At 43.2% G+C, this 24437-nt stretch overlaps 1 long non-coding RNA gene across 1 annotated transcript in view; it reads right to left on the bottom strand.

Annotated features, from left to right (window-relative positions):
* Positions 1–1037: 1037 nt before the first annotated feature.
* The window catches only part of LOC136288897 (uncharacterized), a 36797-nt gene continuing 13397 nt past the window's right edge, over positions 1038–24437 (bottom strand). Inside the window, exons 4-5 of the long non-coding RNA XR_010720637.1 lie at positions 3002–3118; positions 1038–1423 (exon numbers count right to left, since the gene is read on the bottom strand). This is a non-coding gene — a long non-coding RNA (uncharacterized lncRNA). The remainder of the gene's footprint in view (positions 1424–3001; positions 3119–24437) is intronic.

The following is a 24437-nucleotide window of genomic DNA, read 5'->3' as shown; positions in this document are numbered from 1 at the left end:
ATTCAGCGTGAATGCACAGATTTACATAAGGTTTTTTTTACCTTCTAAACTAAAATCTGTGTCATAGGCAGTACTTAGTGTTATAATGCAGTTACCTGGGCAGATGAGAAGTTCCCTCCACAAAGTCATCTCTGCTTTTGTGTTGACTTTGGAAAATACATGCAAGATTCTTGTGTTAGTGTTGTAAAAACTGCACTGTAATTGAAATCAGGGTCCTGGGATGTGCTTTAAAAAAAAAAAAAACAAAAAAAAAACCAAAAAAGCAAAAAACAAAAAACCCCCCCAAACAAACAACCCCCCCCCCCGAAACACAACAAATGAACAAGAACCCCCCCACCAAACAAGACCAAGGCAAAAACCATCACAACCAAAGAAACCAGCAACCACAGAGCCAAAACCTGCTGACTTTGTGCATCCTATTGATTCTGAGCCTTTAGAGTTGAACTGCTTGAAATGTTTTTACCTGTTCTGTGCTGCACAAACCAATTTCAATTGCCAGCTACCCCACAGTTGAGAATAAGTGATAATTCTTATGGTCAAATTAACCACATCCTGCTTTTTTTTTTTTTTTTTTTTTTTTTTTTTTTTTTTTTTTTTTTTGGCAGGCCTCTAAATGCTTCTTTGTAGCAATTTCTAAAGGCAGGTGGCCGAGTTTTCAGTTTTAAATCCTACCTGGATTCAGTGTCCTGTTCTCCCTACAAATCCAATACTAAGTGTAAGTGTATACCAGCCAGTCTTGTGGATCCTAAGGCTTTGCTGATGTTCAGCCATGCTTTTGCAAGGTTGTGTCCAGTGGGTTTCCTTTTCAAAGGCAAGTTCTAGGTTAGTGTTCTTCAAATGTTCTAATCATAGTGAAGGCATCCAGAGTGTATCTGTGTCTTGGTTTAGATAGACAGGTATCTGCCAGGGAGGGTTGGAGTCTCCCTTAAAATGTAAGCTCTTCTCTCTCTTTTCTAAATTATTATAAATTTGCAATTAAAAGGTTGTCAGACAGATTTTGGGAATAGGTATTGCAGTTCTTTATTAGGGATATAAAAATACAGATGTTGTAGTACAGAAGAATAAGCAAACAAATAAACAAGATATCTTAGAAAACCTTGACAGAGTCAGAAATACAACCTGACACCCTGTTGGTCAGGGTGTTGGAAGCAGTCCAAAGTAAGCCCTCCTGGAGTGGCAGATGTGGTTCTGTTGGAGTCGAGATGGTCCCGTTGAAGAAAAAGGGTCCAGTAATGGTGAGATGGGTCTGGTCTTCCTCCAGGGATCCGGTGGAAAAACTGGATACTTAGTGGGACTGTGGGTCCTTTTTATCTAGGTTAAGATGGTTTGGCTCCTCCTCCCTGTGTGGAGCAGCTTACAATAGTGCAGTGTAATGTGTCATGTCATTGATGAGCTCTCAATGGTCCATTAGCAGAAGACATTCCTATGGAAGTAGTGAAATAATGAAGAGAGATAAGTAGCACTCCACCATCTGATAAGTGACACTGACCCATTTGGGCAAAGAGAAGCAATTCTGCTCCACCCAGATGGAATAGAATAATATGCTCTTTACAAAACCCATGACAATCTGAAAGGACAAATGTCTAACAACTCTTTTAAGTGGAAGGTGTTTGGACTGCCCATCTTCACACTTAGCGGAGGTTAAAATAACTAGCCAGCTTAATCCTGTATCCTAAGAGACTGAAAAAAGTAAAGTATTTCCAATGATTTCCAACACCGCTTTTAGAATGCTTTATTTTTTAAATTCTCGTCAGATCAAGAGTAGACTGCTGCTTATGTGTGGTTTGTGCTTCTGGGGAGAATATGTTTCTGCTTGATCTGAATGAGGTAAAATGTTTTTTGCCTAATTGTTGGTGTTAATGCAGATGCTCAGTTAAGAAATGCAGACCTGGGAGCACTGCACTGGAAGTGTATGGATTGCTGCTTCTTTCTGTTTCATCTCTCCACACATTCCGCCAATACTTCTATTCCAGTTTCAGACAGGAAGGGAGAGCCTCAGCTAAAACCCCATGTGCCAGCTGGAACTAATGGCCATTTTATATGTAGCCAATTTGTGGGTGGATGGGAGAGGTCAGGCTCATGTGCCTGTGCGGGAGGCTGACACATTCACTGGGAGCACAAAGCTAGAGCTTTCAAAAGAAATCTCTTAACAAGGTTTTGACATGAAGTGAATTATTATTCTTGACTTTGTCTTTCCATCCTCTGGGCCGATGTTAAACTTAGTTCTACTCACAGGGTGGAAGTGAGCTCAAGCCAATTTAAAGCTTTGCTAGCCCTCCCCGCTGCTTTTACTGTATGATGAATAGCTTTTCTTTTAAGGCTTGCCTGATGCCTGTAAGAGTGTATTTTTACATGTTGAGCAGTAACTTATTTTTGGTAGGAATAACTTTGCCTTTTTTCTGATACCAAAACACAGAGAGGTGCTGAGACAACAGCAGGCCTGTAGGGTACACATGTAAAAAGTAGTAACACATTCAAAAGTGACTCCCTAACCCTACAGAGATGAGAAAACGAAAGAAACTATGAAGCCTTTGGGGGAATCTGTACATATAATTTTTAGTTTTCTATTGCATGTACACACAATATGTAGGTAAAGGTATATGTGCATACATTTTTATGTATGAACTTGTATTTATATATATATATATATACTAATGCCAAAAAACCCTTGTAAAAAGCCTTGAATTTTACAAACCTATTCTTTCTGTAAGTGGACCATGTAGGTAAATTAATGATTTGCTAGTATAAAAGGCCAGCAGCACAAAGTTAAATAAATCATTAGTCACTGGGTCTAGTATCCAGTTCCATTTCATGTCTCAGTAAGCAAACAGAGGAAACTCAAAACCTGTAATTTTCTTCCTGGACTTTTTACTTATTAGCTTGAACAATGTTATATCCATCTCGGCTTTTGTATCTTCCACTAAGAATTCAGAAACGCTGCTTCCTTAGCTGGTAGCCCTCCAAATTTGAGCAGGAAAAGGCACATACTTTTGTCACTTACCTCCTTTCTGTTCAGTTTCATTGGTTTCTGCTCCTCCCTTTTGGGGCAACTGTTTTGTTCCTAAGGGTTTTTATAAAAGGGTCTTCCCAAGGAGAGAAACGTGGGAAAGAGAAATACCTGCAATGAGAGGTAGAACTAGTGAATGCAGTGTTAAATTTACTTGTGACTAATGCTGAAGAATGAAGTTCGGGCAAATCTGGCCACTTTTGCAACATACTGGGTAACAAGAATAAAAGAGGTGAAACTTCAGAGAGATACTTTAAATTTTAAGGATCCTTGCTCAGAGAGAGGCTGGAGACCTCTGAGATATTCCAGAAGGCTAGGTATATAGAATAAGCCTGTTACCATGAATTTTATGGGGGTTTCTGTTAAAGAGCATGATCTGTTTGAGGGTTATATTGTATGGCTGGAAAAGGAGGAAAGTGTTTCAGCAGGGATTGCAGCCCACTCTGCAAGACATGGCAATTTCCACCTCTTGTCTCTGGATTACAGACCTCTGAAAGGCTGCCTTATTTTGGTTTCCCGTGTTTTGAGGCATTCGGCTTGCCCTCCTACCAATGATTCGTAGAATAGGCACAACTTGTCACTTTTGGGTCATTGGCTCAGTGGGGGGGGAGCGCCAGCTGGAGCAAGCAGATTTGGACATGTTTGGGAATGTATGCAGCCACGGACTTTATGTGAGATGAGAATGTTAAGCCATAGATGGTGTGATGTGGTGATGACTGTACCATGAAGGGTCTCTGCTGTAGCTATGGGACTGAAGTGTTTAAAAGCTGACAGTGTACCTAGCAGGAAGAAGACAGATATTAGGAGTGTTGCTCTGTGAGTGGTATGAACCACTCACCACTACAGTGGTGGTGCGAACTAGGAACCCTCTTACTAGAGCTTAACATCTCAGGCTTAAAATGTTGGTGTGCTTTAGGCATCCTCCTGCAGTGATAAGTGAACATGAATGTGAAGCGTATCTTGTCTGTATGCAGACTGACACAAACAATGATCTCATCACAGTGCGTCAGCAATGCACTACCTCTGCTAGGAGTCAACAGTCATATTTGACATTCATATCTTTATGTGTGTACATAAAAACAATCTTTCTGCAGTCAGAATATATCTGCATAATATTTTTGTGCTTTGCCTGTCGAACAGATTCCTTTTGTATGCAACAGGTGGTGACTAAAGAGATTATTTTGTTCAGTTTAAAAACATAGCTGAAATGAACATCAGAAGTAAAATCTGGCATTTCCAGCTTTCTGTCCAGTGATTAACAGAGAAGCTGGTGCATTTTTGCCTCATGCAGTCTGTTACTGTTGAACAGTAGACTCATTCTTTATGAACATATAAAATCATAAACCAAGTCTGTACAGCACGAAGGACTGCATTGGTTCGTGCAGTCTGTCTCAAGGCTGGTTTTTGTGGGATCACAGCAAAGTAGCCTATGGCCAGCAGTAGACTTATGCCAAGAGACCATGTACCCATTGGGTTTTCAATTTCAAAATGCTACAGGGTATCCAGAGAAAATGGCCCTTCAAGTCCTTCAAATGTCTGGCATGGGTGGTGATAGCTGTTTTGCAGGATCACAGAAGCCAGTTTTCTGGCCACAAAATTTTTTTGCATTGCATGAGTAGGTAGCATTTCCTGCTGTTGTTTCAAGCCTAAACACAGATTATATCCTAAAGGAAAGTATCTTGGAGAATAAAGGAGTCCTTTTAACTAAAGTGTTTTCCTCCTCCAAAATCTGATAGTTTTCCCTTTGAAAAACATCATGGACTTTGTCTAATTTATAACTCCCAACATCATGGGGTATTTTTCCCCTTGTAGGCTGTGAAATGTTTTGAGCTTCTCAGTCCCCAGGAAGCTGATGTTGTCATAAATAGGCTGAACACAGGTTTCTTCGGTTTTGTAGGTGAGAGATAGCAAGTGTTTGAAGGGACTGAAGCTCTGCCATTTTAATGCTCTGCTGCCTTCATCTGGTTTGCACTGCAGCCACTTCTGATGTCCACTGCACCTGTGAGAGCCATTTGCTCCCATTGCAATACTGCAATCAGTGGATAAATGTGTTTCCTGTTGTCAAGGGAAATTTACCATCTCCTCCCTGCTGTTAGGCGTGTAAAAAATCAGAGAACATTAGAGGGCATGCTGAGTTCCAGGCTAGAGAACCTTATCTCCGTGTACCACAGTGTGCAGATGGGGTAAGTCTGATACACTGATGCTTGGCAGTCACTTTTTGGGAAACGGTTCCTTCAAGGTGATAATAAAAGGGGGGGGGAAAGGTGTTTGCTTAGCATTTCTTTAGAGAAAAAAAAAAAAAGGTTTGAAAAGTCTTGCTGTAGTATTCCTGTTAAAAACCAGGATTATTTAGGATATGTGTGTTCCTACACATATCCTGAATAGTATTTCCAGTTTCTGGGCTCTTCTCCACACTTAGCTGAAACCTGTTGTTTTGCAGGGAGAAAGATCCTTCACTACCCACTTGAGTTTGAGGAGAAGGTGGAAGTGCTTAACGCCTTCTTTGTCTCAGTCTTTAGTGGAAATATGGCTTATCCTCGGGACAGCTGTCCATCTGGATTGGTAGATGGTGTCAGGGAGCAGAATGGTCCCCTTGTTATCCAGGTGGAAGCAGTCAGAGAACTGCTGAGCTACTTGGATATTCATAAATCTATGGGGCCAGATGACCCCATAGATTTATGCCCATAGATGGCATCATCCATCCCAGGGTGATGAGGAGCTGGCAGATGAACTTGCGAAGCTGTTCTCCGTGTTTTACCATCAGTCCTGGCTCACTGTCAGGCTCACTTTACCTAACCAGTCATCTGGTGAGGTTCCAGATGACTGGAAGCTGGCCAATGTGACACCCATCACTAAAAGGGTGGGAAGGAGGATCCTGGTAATTATAGGCCAGTTAGCTTGACCTCAGTACCCAGTAAGGTTATTAAACAGTTTTTATTGAGTGTCATCATGCAGCGCTTACAGGATGGCCAGGGTACCAGACCCAGCCAGCATGGATTTAGGAGGGGTAGGTCATGTTTGACCAACCTAGTCTCCTTCTATGACCAGGTGACCTGCCTGGTGGATGCAGGAAGGGCTGTGGATGTTGTCTATTTGGACTTCAGCAGGGCCTTTGACACTGTCTCCCACAGCATACTCCTGGAAAAGCTGGCAGCCTGGGGCTTGGACAGGAGCACTCTGCTGGGTTAGGAACTGGCTGCATCGCCAGGCCCAGAGAGTGGTGGTGAGTGGTGCTGCAGCCACCTGGCAGCCAGTCACCAGTGGTGTCCCTCAGGGGTCTGTGCTGGGGCCAGTTCTGTTCAGTACTCCTCATTATGACATGGATGAGGGTATTGAGGCTTTCATTAGTAAATTTGCAGACAACATTAAGCTGGGAGCATGTGTCGATCTGTTGGAAGGGAGGAGGGCTCTGCAGAGACCTGGAATGGTTAGATGGATGGACAGAGTCCAACAAGAAGAAGTTTAATAAGTCCAAGTGTCGAGTCCTGCATTTTGGCCACAGTAAACCCCTGCAGTGTTATAGGCTGGGGTGCTGTTGCTGGACAGTGCCCAGGAGGAAAGGGACTTGGGGGTTCTGGTGACAGCAGCTGAACATGAGCCGGCAGTGTGCCCAGGTGGCCAAGAAGGCCAATGGCATCCTGGCCTACATCAGGAATAGTGTGGCCAGCAGGAGCAGGGAGGCCATTCTTCCCCTGTACTGGGCACTGGTGAGGCCACACCTTGAGTGATGTGTCCAGTTCTGGGCCGTTCAGTTTAGGAAGGACGCTGAGATTCTTGAGCACGTCCAGAGGAGAAAACAAGGCTGGTGAGGGGCTTGGAACACAAACCCTATGAGGAACGACTGAGGGAGCTGGGGGTGTTTAGCCTGAAGAAAAGGAGACTCAGAGGTGACCTAATCACTCTCTACAACCTCCTGAAAGATGACTGTGGTCAGTTGGGGGTAGGTCTCTTTTCTCCAGACAGCAACTGACAGATTGAGAGGATATGGTCTTAAGCTGCATCAAGGAAAATATAGATTGGATGTTAGGAAAAAGTCTTTTATGGGAAGAGTGATAAAGTACTGGAATGATCTGCCTGGGGAAGTGGTGGAGTCACCATCCCTGGATGTGTTTAAAGAAAGACTGGATGTGGCACTCAGTGCCATGGTTTAGTTGAGGTGTTAGGGCTGGGTTGGACTCAGTGATCTTGAAGATCTCTTCCAACCTAGTGATTCTGTGATTCCATGACTAAATCACAGATGTCCATTTTCCATTGTGTGCCCAGCTGATTGAGCCATAAGGTTTTTTCCTGTGTGGCGTGCTTAAGTCCTTTTGTGATGAGCTCAGTTTGTTCAGTTACTATGTCTGTGTCCTTTAGAAGTAGTCTACAGATATCCATAAGTCCACAGACAATGAATCAGAAGACACTACTCTAAGAAAACTTTATGTGACAAAGAAATTTCTACTTACAGACAGACAGCATCTGTGCTACCACAAGGATCTCCTCAGTAAAAGTGGGTATTGGATTTTCAGTAGACGATTGGTAATCACTACTGCTTCAAAGAGCACCCAACAGCCCACTACAAGCATTCTTGCAGTACAGGAACTTCTTTCCCCCCAGTCCATTCAAGACTGGATGTGTGAGCTGGTTGCTCAGGACTGGGTCCAGGTGGATTTTGAGCATGGAAAAGACTCTCTGGCCATCCTGTGCATCCACTCTCACAGCAAAAGTATCTTGGAAAGTTCAAAAGCAATCTCCTGTGTTTCAGTTTGTGCCCATTGTCTCTAAACCTGGCACTGTGCGCCACTGAGAGAAGTCTGTCTCCATCTCCTTCACTCTCATCAGGTATTTGTACATGCAGACAAGATGCTCTTGAACTTTCTCTTCTCCACACTGAGCAGTTCCTGCTCTCTCAGCTTCTCCTCATATGTCATATTATTCAGGTCCTTCATTGTAATTTTGGCATTCCCACGGATTTGCTCGAGTTGCGACCTCACCAGTGCTGAGTAGTGGTGAAGGATCCCATTCCTCAACCAGCTGTCATCACTCCTTTCTGTGCAGCCCTAGACTTCTCTGTGGAAAGGGCACACTGCTGGCTAAAGTTCAACTTGGTCTCAACCAGGACCTTCAAATCCTTTTCTACTATGCACCTTTCCAGATTGTCAGCCCCCAGGCTCCAGCTGTACCCTTCTAGGTTCAGGATGTTAAACTCCTCCTTGCTCAACTTCATGATGTTCCTGTTGGGCCATTTCTCCAGCCAGACCAGGTCCCTCTGGATGACAGCATGACCTCCTGGCTATCATGTGTACATCAGCATGGTGTAAAAAGGGGGCATGAATCTGAAGTTCTTTTACTTCAGTATAAATATGAATAAAATTCTATTAATCTAAACCAAAAGCAAAATATATCCTTCTCTGTCTGAAATGGAAACAATGCAAATGGATTACTGATGGTAAGAATTGGCTGTGACTACTGGCTGCATCACTAATTCCTGAAATAACTGGGTGAAAGAAAGAGAATAAATGAGTTTTGTTAATCCCTGTTATATCTAGCACAGACTCTGAGTGCCTTAATTGCATATATGAGTCATCTTGTCTGGGTTAGGGAATCAACAACTTGTCCTTCTCAATAACCATTCCTCTTTTCCCAATGCCTTCAGTCGCTCTGCCAGGTTTCCCCTTCACCTGCCCAATCTTTCCAGGGCCAGTATCTTACTTCTAGGTTTCCTACTGCTATTTTCTTACCTCCAGGTTTTCTCTCTCTGCTCTTCCTTCCCATTTCTTCCCTCCCAGCCAAGTACAGATCCAAGCTGCTGCTCCTTGTCCAACCACACATCCATGGGAGTGAGGTGCGTTTCCTCATCCCTTTGCCTGGTGCAGGGACTGACATGGTTCTCTCCACCTTTGCTCTTCTCCATTTCTAGAAGGTACCAGTTCACACAGAACAGCCTACCATGGGTGTGTTGCAGGTGTGCACCCTTCTGGAGGACTTGGATGTGGAATGAACCTGCTCCTTCTGGAGGACGAATGCAGAGGCAGCCGTGGTGCCTTGATGGTCACCATCCTGCTGGCCGCCAGTCAGTCTGTCCCACTGCTTCCATGCGTGGAGGATTGTAAACACTGGGAATGGGCAGCACACGTGGTGGGTGTACCATGGCTTTTCGCTGACCTTAGGGTGCCTCCAGGATCTGTACCCATTGAACCCATTGCTTAAAACCTTCTAAGTGTGGTCAGGGACTGCTGGAATGGGGTCCTGGATGCTCCACAGATGCTTTGAAGCAGTGATGAAGCCAAGCTGGAGGATAAAACAAAGGATTGTCTTCTGTGTTGTGTTTTTCCTGGCTATCCTGGCATCCAGAAAGATGGTGCAAGGAGATTGTAGTGTGTCCAGCACCTATGTCCCTGAGAAGTGCATCTCTGTTGGCTTAGGCAAACAAAAGTGCTGGTCCTCCAGTGGTCATGGGCTCCTGAGCTTGACAAGGTACTGCAAATTGTAAGCCTTGAAACACATCCTTCCCAGCAGAAAATTGAGCATCTGCCACTATCCAGGCAAAGGTGCATTTGGGCACAGGCTGTGGAAGTCAGACAGTTACTGAATGCTCCTCCATTGTGCTGGCTGCAGGGATAAACCCTTTGCAAGTCTGTTCCAGCAAACTAAAGCCAGTCACAAAGGAAGGGAAGAAGTCGGGTTTGGGTCTGGGGGAGTTTTGGGGTTGATTTTTTTGTTTGTGTATTGCTTTAAAGTTCGAAGATCTCAGTGAAGGGTTTGGGTGGCTGGCAGAGGGAAGCAACTGCAGCGGTCAACACCAGTATAAGCTGCAGCAGGCTCACACCCTCAGACAGCAATACTTTTAATGGCTTAGCACAGATTTCAGTGCACATGCTGGGTTTTGCATGTTGGGTTAAGTGATTTAGATGTTATGACTGGCCATTGAAGCAGCAGCTTAGTTATAAAATGTATTAAGCTGTGGGAATTTGAGTTGTGTGTTGGATTAGTTTTAGCTTTAAGCTAGCTAAGCAACATTACCCTGTACATATTTTGTCTATATGGAATATATACACTTTCAAGCTAAATATATTTACTTTCCTATTAATAATTAATTTGTATTCTTTAGGAGGATATATTTTAAATAAATTCAAATATACATAAAATGTGATTGCTTGATCATAGGTGTTGCTTGTAAATATATATTAAAAAAAAGAAAATGTGGTCTTAATTTCCTCCCTATTAGTTTATATTAAAGATATGACCATTTTTTTTTAGTAAATGAAAAAAAAAGATTTCCTTGCTTACCTGTGTGCTGTCTCGGTGTGTTTGCATTCCTACTTACTAAAAGGACCTCTTGTTCAAACACAGTATTCTTTCAGCGGGGTACCAGATATTACAGAAATAAAAACAAACCAATTTTCAGCTTAAAATTTTTTTACCAGGTGGTACATCCTATTCCTGAGAAGCTTTATTATTTATCTAGCAGCGACAGGGTTGGATTCCTCATTGTTGTCATTTGTTCCAGTTTGAAAGAGAGGGAAAGAGCATAAAATGCTGCAATTTTGAAATCTAGTACCTTCCACTCTCTTTATTCTTATTTGACCGACATAATAGTATATAAGGCAGAGAATGTGTCCTCTTTATGTCTCGTTTGAATGGCTCTAGTGGTACTTGCAGCAGTGTTATTTGGAATTAGGGGGTTTTTGGCTATTACTACTTTTTCCTAACCGATATCTTATGGAAACTAACCTTTCTAGGGTCTCTTTTTTTGCAACTGTCTTCTCTAGATTTACATCACTCTATGTGTGTACCTTAGACTTGCTCTCTCAGGCTATTTTCCCTGCTCAGGAAAGAGCACGAAGTTTTGTGTCTATACTGACAAAATAATGCACAGGAAGTAACATATGCTGGAGTCAGACAAAGTCTCTGGACATTGCCATAGGACAAGGTGAACATTTTTTTCTTGGGAACACATGTAGCAAAATCGTATACACCTGCTATGGCACTGCATTCATGCCTGGGACAAGGGACAGTGAGAAAACCTTGCTGTGGTATTTGCTGTGTACCCATGGAAGTGGCTGCACCCTCCAAGAGCAGGGACCAGGCTCAGGACCTTGAGGCTTCATTGTAGTGCAAGTAAATGCTGTGAAGACCCAGAGCCCCTGGTGTGCATCATCACAACCCATGAGGTGTAATTTCCTCCTATCTCCAATCTAGAACCATAGCCTGAGCCAATGCAGACTGAAGGTGAGTGCTTTTAACCCATGCCATGTACTAAGCTGGGTTTTTTTCTAGACTGTTATTAGTATTATTTTTATTCTGAGTATTTACTCATGATCCCCATGAAAGGATTTTGAATTAGCTTTTGAACTTAGATGTACTTTGCCGATAGCACTGTTCTCTTGTCTATTTCTTGCATTGTTTCTCTGGTGACTGAACAGCTCTGTGATGTAAGATCTTTGGAAAGCCTGCTCTGGTATCACTGCATGCTGTTGTTTTTCTCATTAGCAGTCCTTTCCCCATTCAACCAAGAGCACAGCCCTGATGCTGTGTGTGCTTTTGCTCCACTTTTGGGAAGTGGAGCCTGTGGAACATGTGGTGCTGTGATCTCTGGTGATTCTGGGGACATTGGAGTCTTATGAGATGAGCTGTTGCCTAAAAATTTTGCTGAATCTGGAGTTCAGACAGAGCCAACTGTCTTGTATTCACACAGAGGGCAGGACCCTGGGAGTAAATGTTGGGAGCAACTAATATCCTTTTATCGGAGAGTACCCTGTTTCTTATTCTGTGTGCCCAGCTACCCTGTGGCTAGCTCTGATCATCTGGGGGCATGAAACAGGGACCTCTGCGGCCTTCACAGCTACCAGTAGTGCTGCACTGCCCGGGGCCGCATTTGTGGTGCAGCATGCTCCCAAAAACAGGTACCCACTCTCCAGAGACCTCCGTGAATGGCCCTCTCATACCAAGGGGAGTAAAACTGTTAGTGACACTCACGACAATTCTCTTCACTTTTTCATGCTTTTGGAAGTCTCTGCTGTGAGGTCAGATGGGAAAAACCAGCAACCTCTCCTCACAGCAAATGGTGCTGTGGCGCTGCACAGCAGTGCTGGTTTTTCAATTGGCACATGGTGAATACCGCAGAGGTTTGTTTTTCCTGCTCTTTTTTTTTCTTCTTTACAAAAAGGATGAAGGTAATGCAGTTTCCAGAATGTGAGGCTGTCTGAAACATACTGAAGAGAATTATGCTTGTAGCAATGATCCAAGATTTGTCAGTGCTGCCACTTAGGAGAAGCACGTGAACAACATCCTCTGCCCAGCTACTCTTGTAGTGTACACATTACTCATCCCCTTGTCGTCTGGATAGGAAATAGCAATACTTAGCAGCTTAATCCAACCCATTGCCAGATAACACATCTGTTTTGTGCAAGTCCAGTTCCTCTAAAGCTCAATTTGTCTCCTGAGAAGTGACAAGAACTTGTAATCTCTGATGCTGGAGAGAAGGTTCACACCCCTCTGGAGCTGATGATCAGCTTGCAGGTTTTCTCAGACACTTTAGACTTACATTTTGGAGCATGAAAACTGCAAATGCTAAAAGAAATATCAAATTATCAGCACCAGGAGAGACAGTGTTTAAGCACAGACTGGATGTCAGGTGTAGCTGTGTGAAGCAAATATTTCCCATGTATGTTCTCCGAAGATATCAAAGGGACTGGCACCTGGAGGGCAACATGAATATTTCCCGTGTATGTACTCCCAAGGTATCAATGGGTCTGGCACCTCATATCCCAGGAAACTGCTGACTATCCAAAGCGGGTTAAAGACCAGTAAACTCACATGCACCTGAGCCATCTGCACTTACAGTTAGCAATGCTGTGAGATAGACCTTGTGTCAGTGCGCAAATGCGTTGCTGGCCCATCCCTGATTTACCTTCTGAACACTTGTCAAGGTTCTAGCAATAAGTTTTACAACCCCCACAACAGCCAGCCATTACAAACAGGCTAATATTTGCTCAATATTGGAGTTTTTTACTGTCACAGTAGACTGTTTTAGCTGCACAGCAAGGCAAAATGGCTAAGCTTAAACCCCCTCCATTGTAAAGGCCTGATAAAATAGTGGGAGGTCAGATCTGAGGCTCCAGTATAAAATAAAATAACTCTCTAAGCAGTGCGCCTGACTGATGTAAATTGGTGCAAGTCTGTGGTTGGTCATCATTGTTGACTGTTGGATTTTTGTTTCACCAGCAGCACTGAATGATTTCACCTTGCTGAATAGTGCAGAATGGAAAAGAAGAGAGAAAAGCACCAACACAGTCTTTTTGAGAAGGGAAGCAGCCTGCACAGGCATATCTTTAGTGCTATTTGTCTTGAAATGCTCCTTGGCCTCTTTCTACCACAGCTTTGCAGTGTGGTGAGTCATAAATTAAAGCTTTGTGCAAGGAGTAAAAGTAGTGTGGAATATTCAGGCATGGAAGCTACCTGCAGCATGATTCCTCGAGCTGAGATAATTTTAGAAGGAAATTGTTTCAAAAAAATGTTTCTACTTATGCACTGAAAAAAAAAGTGGCAGAAAGGAAAGAGTGAAAAAAAAGGCTTCTGAATCCTGGGAACTTCTGCATTAAGTCAGATTTGCATGAAATCAGATCTGCATGAAATCAGTCAAAAAATTCTGGATTGCAGCCCAAAAGGAAACTCTTACATAATGGTGCATAGCAATGACCTGGGACAGGCCTGTGGAACAAGGCTTAACAATTCTGTATGGTAGAGGGGCTTTTCATTAAAAAACTTCCTGAGATGCATCATGTGCAAAGCCAAAATATCTCTGGCTGTGGTTGTACTGTGGATTTTGTTCAGCTTTTGCTATACAAAAAACCTGGGCACATTGCAAGCAGATCTTGGGAATTCTTGCTCCTATCTCTTCCACACTGTAAATAGTCACACAGTTGACAGTTTTAGCTGTCACCATGTGAAAACTGGCCCTTTAGTTTGTGCTGCAAATGGTGAGGGAGGGGTTGTTTTCTCTTGATGCCCACTCTGGACCAGACCACTTCAGGCAGACACAGCTAGGGTCCATCAAACAGCCTAGTTTTTGTTGCAGAAAGGCCTCTGTGGAACCAAATGAGCTGTAAAGGGACAGGCAGGCAGCACATCTTTGCAAACTGCTCTCATATATTCATATGTCATAGCTTGCTTGCTTGCGGGAAATGGTTGCAGAAAACAATTGTAGGTGGTACAGTTTTCTAATGGTGCAACCATCGTAACATTGGTGACCTGGGAGGCCTTAGTATGGAAATGGAATATTAGTATTTTTATCTGTATGTCGAATCACAGTTGTGTTTTTGCCAGTTTGTAAGAGAGGAGATACTTCAGCCTCCTTGCAGTTTTTTCTTCCCAAGATTTCCTCCTGTGAGGTAATGAGCATGCATATAAATCGATGCAGTAAGTAATTTAACAAATATTTTCACTTTAAAAGAGAAGCAAAAACCTATCTATTTTGGAGAGGAGTTGACAAAGCTGCTATTTTCTAGAAGCCCTGAAATTTCCTATTTTCCTCACCTCCCTCCAAAACTCCAAGTAAAGACAAAGCACAAAAGGAAAGCTTCCTGGCCCTGAGGAGTTATAAAAATGTATCTGGGAAGGTCTAGATAGAATTTTGACTGAGAGTGCAGAAAGTTGCAGTTCTGAAAACACCTTGGAGACCTGCTGGCCGGTGGCTGAGGATGACCAGTGTGAAGGGTAGGAGTAATATGCAGAGGGTGGACCTTGCAGAATGGGCAAAACCAGTGGGAGAAAGCGCTGGCATGGGGAGCACTTCCTACAGCGCAGCTGGCACCGTGCTTTCCCAAGAAGAGGAAGAAGTGGGCTACAGCCCTCAAACCCAGGTTGCAAACACCATTGATCCCTTTGACTACCAGCTTCCAAACTTCCTGCCTAGGAGTCATTGTGCTCTTCTGGTAAACGCAAAAAATAAGGCCTTTTTTTTATCTATGAGGTTTTCTGAGGCTGTTCAGAGGCCTCTGTGCTGTGGGGCTCAGCGGCCAGGATGGCTGGAAGTCACTTCCCAGTGGGGCAAGGGTCCAGTCTATGCCCCAAGGCATTAGGGGCACCATGCACAGCAGGCACTGACCCTCCTACATAGAGAAAGGACTGGCAGCTTTGGCAGCTTTGGCTCATTGACAGTCTCCTACAGAGGTCCAGAGTGTGTGACACTGCATGCTGTCATGTCATCTTGTGGCATGTGCTAGAGGAAGGTAACTACAACATGCACATTTGTCTTCTTGAACTTCTTAATATTTTGGATCTGCTGGAAGTTTTTGCTGGTTTCGCTGTTTTAATTGAATAAAAGTACCGGGGCATGGGCAAATTACAAATTATGTGGTGTTTGGTAATTGCCAATGGCATGAGCTAGTTGTCCCTGGGCTTGCCCTTCAGAGGGTGGTCCTTGGATAGATCCAGCATGCTCTCCAAGTTACTGACTCTTCTGCAGAGAGGTGCCTGAAATTCTTGGAAATGCAGCAGGACTTCAGAGCACTCACTGCAGCCATCTGTTACTGAAAGCTCAACCCTGGTGTAACAATCTGAGAGACATGTTCTTTTTTCTTCCAGGACCTGCCTATCCTTGTGCTGCATTTAACACTTTTCTCTGACTTTTAGATTGTCTTTCTGTTTCTTCTGTCTGTGTTATAATGTTTCTTCTTAATTTTAAGACTATTTGAGATCTTCTAACTGTTTAACATCTAAAAATTCTGGAGGCAATATACCTTCTAACTATATCTAAAGACAAATGCTTATGTATATCCACATATAGATAATAAATTTTGGGTATTTTAAGAACAGATAAAGCACCATTCATGCAAAATAAGTCTTTAAAAAGAGCTTCATCTTTTTTTAGTGGTCCAAATTATGCGACAAAGAGGTCTCTATCATTAGTCTGTTGTAAACTTTTTCCTGTCAAAATGTTCGCATCAACTGTTTCCTTAGGGTAGCTTGCGCAGTTCCTGGGCCTTTCTTTGAATACATCACTGAACACTGATTTCCCCTCTTTTACTTTCCCTCTCTTCTTCCTCTATTTTCCTTGATCTTCACAAAAGTCCTTCCTCTTCCACAAGTATGGGAACAGTTCAGACATGGCTTATTCCTCAGAAAGCACTGCATGACACCACAAGGGAAAGGGAACTTTGTTTATTTTTGTATATTTTGGTGGGATTTTTTAATTTTCATTTTCTCATTGTCCAAGAAGCATTTGGATGATGCTTTCAGGTACACAGTGTAATTCTTGAGGATAATCCAGTGCAGGGCTAGAAGGTGGACTTGATGCCAAGGACCATGTCCAGATGGCTTTTGAATATCTCCAAGGATAGAGTCTCCAACACCTGTCTGAGCAACCTGCACTAGCATTCAATCACTCTTACAGTGAAAAGTCTTTCTTGATGTTCAGGCTGAATCTCCTGTGTTTCATTCATTGCCTCCACTCCTGTCACTGGGCACTGATGGAATAAGCCAAGCTCCATCCTCTTTCCCCCCCCGTAGGTATTTGTACCTACATTTGTACATTGCTAAGGTCCCTCCTGAGCCTGCTCTTCTTCATAATGCAGTCTCTGCTCTCTCAGCCTTACCTTACAGATGAAATGCTTCAGGCCCTTTGTCATTTTTCTGGACTTACTCCAGTATATCCACATCTCCTATACAGGAAGCCCAGAAAGGAAAAGTAAAGAAACCTGAATGGGAAACCATCAAAAGAATAAACCAACTGAGAGAGCAGCTGGGGTTCGATATGGTACTTGGTGCCATGGTTTAGTTGAGATATTAGAGATGATCTTAAAGGCCCATCCAACCTAGTGATTCTGTGATTTTTCTCCTTTCAGTTCAGTGAGGGGGATTCAGCTGTGTGAGTTTTTCATTTTCGTTTCAATCTGCCTCTCTGCTGAACTCAGTTAAACATTGCATGTTTCATTTTCTGTGCACTTTTACGATTCTGGTTGCCAGTAAATGTCAGGTTGTGGTTTCTGAGTCATTCTGCACTGCACTGGTGGTTTTCTACCTACCAGGCCAGCAGAAAATGAATCAGTGGAAGAAACCTATTGCTCAAGGGCTTCAAGGGCTCCACTTGCCGGGCATAGGTCTCTGCCTCTATCAGAAAACCTGGAAGCTTTGGAAATGAAAGCAAATTGAAAACCACTACTGTAATGTTGCTCCACTAATTCTAAACAAATGAATGCTGCCATATCCAAGCACCAGCACTCACCATCAAAATGCAAAACAAAATATCCCTTCACTTGTCCTCATCCTGAGCAGAAAACTATTGGGGGGGGAGGGCGCCAGCCGTGTTCCACCGCTGGGACAGGGTCTGTACCTTGGTCTTTCTTCACTAGCAGTGGGAATAACACTGGAGAAAAGATGTAGGTGAATGTTTGTTTGGTTTCCTGATGTACTGAAACACACCTGAAATACAGAAGTTTTTTGACTGGAGGAAGTAGCTTAGTATGTAAAAGGAGTAATTTGATTTTTGGTTTGCTGTATATCTTGCTCACAGTGAGGAACCCCATTCATGGATCAGGCCTTCCAAGTGGCTGGCACAGAGCAAAGAGAGTGTCTGAGGCAAACCTAGGTGTTTTCCTTCTCCTGCACATCCTGCCCAAATGCAGGCTCTCACTCTTGTGGAGCACCCGTAAAATTGCAGGTGAAATAGGATACTATCTCTGCAATTAGCTGTTGCAGCTGCATTGACTCAGCTAACAGCCTGGCTGCAGCTGTAAGCCTCTTGTGAAGGCTACCATAGCACACCTAGCAGGGGACACAGCTGAGCAGTTGTAGCCAATTTTATACTTCAAGGGATGAGTTTCAAGTCACCTCATTGAAACCACTCATTCCCTTTTTAACCATCACCTGTCTTGCAGAACAGGGCTGCCCAGAGCAGCAAGGCTCCCTATCAGTACAGCAGCTACCTTACTGAGGTGCACACTAAATTTACTCCTGTTTAAAGCTGAATCCTACACCTTCAGGCTTGGTCCTGGCCTGCTTGGACTAACTCTAGTATATTTGATAGTGCTTGAGAACTGGAATGTTCTGAACTGAGTGTAAACCAAAGTTTCATGTAATTTTGATTTTGTGGTTTTAAGGAAGTGTTATGTCTGTTTCATAATGTCAGTGTGTGAGTTCTGTACTGATTTACTTATGTGATGTTTTAAATCATATCTCTTTTTTAATCTGCAGTGACTTGGAATAGAAGAAGGGCTTAGATCTTGTGAGATGAGATGCCAAAGGGGAAGTTGAAAATGCCACATCTGATGTCTGAAAAAATGGAACTCACAGGACTGTAGACATAATTTCCTTCGGGGAGAAAAGAAAAGCCTCAGGAAAAAATCTATCTTTTGTAGCTGATATCTCAATTTGAAAATCTGTTTCTGGGCATTATGTCTAACATGTTCCATACAAAATTGATTGAGTGGTAGCTAATTTGGTAATTTTGTGACCACAGATGTCATTTGTTTCCTTTCAGGAAAGTGCTTGCCCTCAGTGCTGCACATTTGCCTTTACATGGTCAGGAATGCATTTGCAGGCAGCTGTAATAATGGTTTTAATGACTGCCCTTTGTCTAATTCAAGAACAACTGTTTTTGTCTAAGCAGAATTTACACATTTTCATTATGTTCCTTTAGAAAACACCATATATGTGTTGGATTAGATGTCTCACACACACCTACAAACACACGAATTTCCCCCCTCCCCCAATATAAACAAACAAACCAAAAAACAGAGGCTGACAATGAAGCCAGCTTGGGCTGCATGCTGAATGCCTTTTGCTTGTTTGCATGTACTTGCTGGAGGAGGATGATCTGCTTTGTGTGCTCTGGAGTGGCAATGCTACAGTGCCATTTACAACAGGACAATCCAGGATTGCGGATTTTAAAACATACAAACACATGTTAAAGCATAGTTCTAAACTTGAGGTTTAAAACTATGTCATTTGACAGTTCAAAAATAATCTTCAGATCTCAGACTTGCATCAGCATAGAGATGCCTACATATCCTTATGTTCAATAAAACTGTGTATGGTTTTTAGTTCAGCAAGCATTGTAATTCCCTGAATTCATTCTCTTAGTGAAAGGCTCTCATCTGAAGGGTGTACTTGAGTCTTGGCCAGAGAGGCACAACAGCATTCAGCATTCCCTTTCTTCAGCGAGTGTTGTGGGAGGTAGTTCAAAGGAGAAGACAAGGACTGTCTCATGAGAGCATAAAGTGATTGTCTTTTCATTGCACTCTGATATTTTCATAGTACTGGGTTTATTCCTGACGTACATAGCACCACTGGTGCAGCCCACTGATATTCTGGATGACTGTGCTGTGGTTCTGTTGAGTTTATGGCTCAGTGTACTGTTTTCCTTAATTTTTGTAATAGATGTACTGTATAAAATTCGTGTATTAAAATTGTATGTGGAAAATTTTACACTGGAATTAAAAAAAAACTGGATTCTTGGAGACAGTCCGAGGGCGTCTCCAAGAATTCCAAAGTCTTTTTTTAGCTTGGAGGTGCCACCACGGCATTTGCAACATAACAGAAGAGATAACGTGAAAATGGCTCATTAATCACGGGCGGGCCACATCTTTGCAGCCACTCAAGGATCTGATATTGATAGGGAGGGAAACTAGCAGATGATTTCATCCAAGTGCCCCAACAGAAAATTCAGAGACTCTTTTTTAGACTTTTCTTCAGGAAACCCTTTCAAAAACATCCCTCGGGGGATGAAGGACATTTCGGCGGTTGTGCTATTTCCATGATGTCATGTTTTGGGCGAATTCGTGTTCTTTGCAGCAGTCGTGTTTTTGGCTCAGGGCAGAAAAATGGTATAAAGCTCCTACCCTGAGATTCTGAATTCATGGCAATACCTGAGAACACCGTTGTTGCTGCTGGGTGGTCCACTGTCCTAGAGTGACGTTGTGAGGTTTGTATCCCCAATTGTCTGTTGAGTCTCTGTTAGATATTGCCCTGAGTGCCTTTGGTGTTGGGTCTGGGAGCAGGGGGAAGAGAGAAGCGTGCAGTTTGTTTTCAGAAACTTTCCTCCACCGGCTGGCCTTAAGAGTCAGATTCAGCAACACATGGCGAGGAACGAAAAGTTTGTGGGGTTTGTTTTGTTTTGTTTTGGTTTTGTTTTTTTTTGTTTTTGTTTTTGTTTTTTTTTTTTTTTTTTGGTTTTTTGTTTTTTTTTGCTTCAGGAGTTAGTTAGCAAGTTAAGCAGCAGCTAGCAAAGGAACAGAAGCTTCACTTTTTTTCCTCTCCTCCTGCTTTTTTTTTCCTTTTTTTTCTTTCCTTATTCCCCCCCCCCCCCCCCCCCCCCCCCGTCTTTCCTTGAAACTGTTAAAATCTCTCTAGACAAAGAACTCGAAAAAGTGCCGTGGAGGCCCGCACCTAGAACCCACCAAGTTCCATCATGCGCAGCGTGTCCCAGCGCCAGAAGGACTGAGACAGAACAACCACCTCCAACAAAGACTACTTTTCTAATCCTGTCATCTCTCCAGAGCAGCATGAAGTTCTTGTCATTTGGTATTGTCGAATTTATTGTGCTGGGGAGTGCTTTGTCTGTTTAATAAACAAGGTTCTTTCCACTTCTCTCAGAAAAGGTTTTTCTCTCAGAAAAGGTTTTTTTCTTCCCTGAACCAGTTAAAAAAAGAAAAAGAAAGCCCCCTTAAAAAGTTTCCTCCCAAAAAATCTACCTTAAACTTCTACATCCACCCAACATTTGATCAATGTTGTCCTGATTTATCATGGGGTTTTCAAAATTGATTTTTGAAAATTGCTAAATAAATCTTTGGATTTTAAATTGGCTCGGGATTGTTTATAACATTTTTTTTTTCCACATATTAAGAGTTTCAAGATGGTTTATCCTGTAGTTGCAAGAAAACATGATAGGTCTATCTGATACTACTTGGAAGGATTAACTTGAGAGTAAGGTGAAGTGGATTGCAAAGTGGAATATAAAGTGTAGAGTGGAGAGAGGCTGGTGTGTAAGGGGGAATATGTAATAGATGCAGTGTATAAATTCGTGTATTAAAATATTATATGTGGTAAAGTTATACATTGTAACTAAAACTTGGATTCTCGGAAGCAACTCAAGGACGTCTCCAAAATTCTAAAGTCCATTGTTCAGCTGTGAAAACCACAAAATTTGCAACAGAAACGGTGAAGCTGGAGATGGGCTGTTAACCAAGGGTGGACCACACTTCACAGCTACTCAAGAATCTGATATCAATCTTGGTGGAGGATCCGGGAGATGAGTACATCAAGTGCCCCAAAGAGAAGATTTGGGGGGACTTTTGGAACGTCTTCATTTCACCAGGAAATTCTTTCAAAACCTCACTTGGAAATAAAAGAATACATGAATATTTGGATTTTTCAACGGACATTGCCTCCAGGCAGAAAAACTGTATAAAAACCGTACCCTGAGACCCAGCATTTGTTGGCAAGATTGGAAGGCGCCTTTGCTGCTGTTTCACTGCCCACCCAACATTTAATGATGTTGTCCTGATTTATTGTGGCATTTCAAAATTGATCTCAGAAATTGCTAATTAAATTATTTGATTTTTGGATTGGCTCTTAATCATTTATAACAGAAAAGAAGTTTGCAATAATGCTACAGGATATAAGATTCAGTGAAAAGGTGCAGCATCCTGAAGCTGTGATGATGTGACTTGAAGTGGTGAAATGGTCACTATAGCTGAGCTTCATTAGCTGAATAGCCAGAGAACAGGGGTGGATGGGGGGCATGGAGGTGTATATATGTGTTTGGTACAAGAGCTTACACTAGGGGTGACTTTCCTGCAGATGAATTGGCTAACTGATCTTAAGGCTCAAACTACATTTTGCACTCATTATGTACTTGGGACAGAAATATCATAACATGTTTGCACAGGCTGCAGTATTTCCTTTTTTTCCACACCTGGATTGCACAACTATTCAGATTCATTCACTTTGCAGTTTCATTAAACCCTTTCTTCACCTTTAAGATTCTGGTTGAACAATGACTGCTGATCTAAAGTAATTATTCCCAGATCTGCCTCCTCTAACCTTTGACATGATCCAGGTTGTGATTGCCACCAGAGCCTTTTGCAGCATGCTAGATGTTCATGCCACTGTAGGCTTTTTTTTGTGATGGCAGGGACTTTGGTCTCCCCTGTGCTGGAGTCTCCCTGCCATTCATGTGCTCCCTCCTTGTCTGCAGGTTTTATTCTGTAGCCCCCCAAAATATCATCTGCTGGTGCTTATGTTTGCCTGCTGCTCCTCTGAGGACTCAGCTCCAGAACAGAGGCATTGTCTTGGTGACGTTAAGACTCAAACTGTGTGTTCTACTCATTATGAAAGAAATCTAGTATCTTCTGCTGAAAGCCATTTTTATCTCAACAAGATACTTTCAGTACAAGTCAGTCGGTTCCCTTTTTTCCTTTAAGTGTTAACATTGTCACCTATTGCTGTTGTGTGAGCAGCTTCTTTCCATACCGCTAGCAAGGGTTAATATAATTCATGTACAGCTGGCAAAGGTTAATTCATATGAATTACCCTTTAATTCAAGTTGCAGGATTTAGGCCTTATTTGCGTTGCCTGCTTTTTAAGTATTACTGGAGTTCAGAGGAGAATCACAGGAGGTTTTTTAGCTGGCTATCAATGGAAAGTTTGGGTCTAATTTCCACCAGCTAATCTAGGTCTTTCCAAGATGAGTCACCACTGAAGCCATGGACTTTTGAACATCATAATCTCACACAGATTTTTCTGCAATGACTGATGAGTCACTATCAGTTAATGGAAATCTAGGCATGCTGACCAGGCTTACAAGGGAAATTAGGCCCTTGGGTTTTCTGGGACCTAGAGGATCCTTTAATGACTTGTGGTTGTCGCAGGAGGCAAGTGTGTGCTGAAGAAGAAGCAGGAGAGGCTGAAAGAGGCACAGAGCAATCTTAGGGGTAAATCCATTTTTGGAAGGCAGTCTACCAGAGAGGCCAGTTGATGGTGGAGATGGTTTACAGTTTTAATAACATTTGCAAAGGAGTTGAGACTCTCATGTTTTAAAACCAGAGGGCAACTGAGGACCATACAGCTCATCACTCACTCTCCCTTGCCCCCTTGTTGGCAAGAATTGGAAATAAAATTCCAATCTAAACCTCACATCGCACAACTTCAGGCCATTCCTTCAGGTCCTGTCACTGTCACGAGAGAGGAGAGATCAGTGTTTGCCCCTCAGAAGAGAGCTGTAACTGCAATGAGGTCTCCCCTCCATCTCTTCTCACGACCAAATCACCTCAGCCACTCCTGATATGGCTTCCCGTCCAGAACCTTCACTTTCCTTGTGGCTCTACTTTAGACATTCTCTAACAGCTCACTGTCTTTTTTGTATTGTGGCACCCAAAACTGCCCCCAGCACTCAAGGTGAGGCCACCCCAGTGCAGAGCAGAGCAGGACAATCCCCTCCCTTGCCTGGCTGTGATGCTGTGCCTGATGTGCCCCAGGACAGGGTTGGCCCTCCTGGCTGCCAGGGCACTGCTGACTGGTGTTCATCTTCAGCCAGGACTCCCATGTCCCTTTCGTGCACTCGTTTCTGCTTTCCAGCCTGTCATTCGTTTGTCTGTCTGTACATCCAGGTTTGCTCTATCCCCAGGTGCAGAATCCAGCACTTTCCCTTGTTGAATTTCATATGGTTGGTGCCTGCCCAAGCCCTCTCATTTGTCAAGGTCTCTCTTCAGGGCCTCCCTGCCTTTGAGGAAGTCAACAGCTCCTCCCAGTTTTGTATCATCTGTGAACTTGCTCAGTATCCCTTGCAGTCCTGTGTCCAAGCCATTTATGAAGGTGCTGAACAGCACAGGGCTGAGAATGGAGCCCTGTAGAACCCTCCTAGTGACAGGTCACCAGTCTGATGTCACCCCATTCACTGTGACCCTTTGTGCCTGACCCCTGAGCCAGCTGCTCACCCATCACATAATTTGTTTATCCAGCCACGTGCTGGATGGTTTGTCCAGAAGGATTCAGTAAGAGACAGCATCAAAAGCTTTACTGAAATCCAAAAAGATTACAACAGCTGGTTTCCCCTGATCAGCTAGTTGGGTTACCTTGTCATGAAAGAAAATCAGGTTTGACAAGCAGGACTTTCCCCTCATGAAGCCGTGCTGGCTGTGACCAGTGACTGTGTTGCTCTTCAGGTGTTTTCCAGTACTTTCCAGAATAATCTCTCCACAACTTTACCAGGCACTGAAGTGAGACTGAGAGGGCTGTAGTTTCCAGGGTCATCCTTCTTGCCCTTCTTGAAAATTTGGACAATGTTAACCAGATTCTGCTGGAGTCCAGGGCATTCATTTGGGCACCCTGGGAGGCTACAGACCTCGGCGGAGAGGTCTGGGACCCAAGCAAGAGGGTTTGAGATCTGTACAGGGGGATCTGGAATCTGTACAGGGGGGTTGTAGACCCTGGCACAGAGCCCAGAGAC

The sequence above is a fragment of the Chamaea fasciata genome, unplaced genomic scaffold, assembly GCF_029207755.1.
Source record: "Chamaea fasciata isolate MVZ Bird 193981 ecotype frontalis unplaced genomic scaffold, bChaFas1.0.hap1 SCAF_4, whole genome shotgun sequence".
In the NCBI taxonomy this organism is placed as follows: Eukaryota; Metazoa; Chordata; class Aves; order Passeriformes; family Sylviidae; genus Chamaea; species Chamaea fasciata.
Note: the sequence above shows the minus strand (reverse complement) of the source record. Positions and strands in the feature narration are given on the sequence as shown.